The following is a 595-nucleotide window of genomic DNA, read 5'->3' on the forward strand; positions in this document are numbered from 1 at the left end:
TCTGTCGCTCGGCTCGGCTAATGTCCGTCCCATGCACTGAACACGCTCTCCTCCACATCACGAGTAGACACGCCCCTTATTGCTGATTGGCTACAAGTTTGTTTTGCGATTCGGCCCGAATCAGTTTTATAAAGTGTTTTTGAAAAATCACTTACTCTGCCTTTAATGTTCAATAAATATGAGCTGTGTCTCATTTAGGAGGCTGCGCCCTCCGGAGGTCGCATTCGTCATCGAGGCTGTCTCATTTCAGAAAAGCAAGTAGGACACTCGGAATGTTCAATATGAGCTGTGTCTCATTTAGGAGGCTGCGCCCTCCGGAGGTCGCATTCGTCATCGAGGCTGTCTCATTTCAGAAAAGCAAGTAGGACACTCGGAATGCGACCTTCTTTCACAGGAATTCGGAGGATGCATGAGGTGTATCCTTCGCTGCTACAGATAACCCACAATTCTTTGCGTCGCCGTAAACCGTTGTTAATTTGAAAAATGCCGGCGCCGGCAGATGTACACACAAGCGCGTAAAAGCATTCAAATTACTTTCCAAATTTAGAAATAATTTTCCTTCATTTAAGTAGTGTTAGAGCGCAAAGAGCGCAAC

This window comes from Sinocyclocheilus rhinocerous, unplaced genomic scaffold (genome assembly GCF_001515625.1).
Source record: "Sinocyclocheilus rhinocerous isolate Xijiao unplaced genomic scaffold, SAMN03320098_v1.1 scaffold138, whole genome shotgun sequence".
NCBI lineage: Eukaryota > Metazoa > Chordata > Actinopteri > Cypriniformes > Cyprinidae > Sinocyclocheilus > Sinocyclocheilus rhinocerous.